The sequence below is a fragment of the Tachypleus tridentatus genome, chromosome 13 (genome assembly GCF_004210375.1).
Source record: "Tachypleus tridentatus isolate NWPU-2018 chromosome 13, ASM421037v1, whole genome shotgun sequence".
Lineage (NCBI taxonomy): Eukaryota > Metazoa > Arthropoda > Merostomata > Xiphosura > Limulidae > Tachypleus > Tachypleus tridentatus.
This window is the reverse complement of record NC_134837.1, coordinates 174,709,425-174,709,634: the sequence shown is the minus strand read 5'-3', so window position 1 is coordinate 174,709,634 and position 210 is coordinate 174,709,425.

The following is a 210-nucleotide window of genomic DNA, read 5'->3' as shown; positions in this document are numbered from 1 at the left end:
TTATGATTAAATGTGAACACTACTAAAACAGTAGCTTATTTATGATTAAATGTGAACACTACTAAAACAGTAGCTTATTTATGATTAAATGTGAACACTACTAAAACAGTAGCTTATTTATGATTAAATGTGAACACTACTAAAACAGTAGCTTATTTATGATTAAATGTGAACACTACTAAAACAGTAGCTTATTTATGATTAAATGTG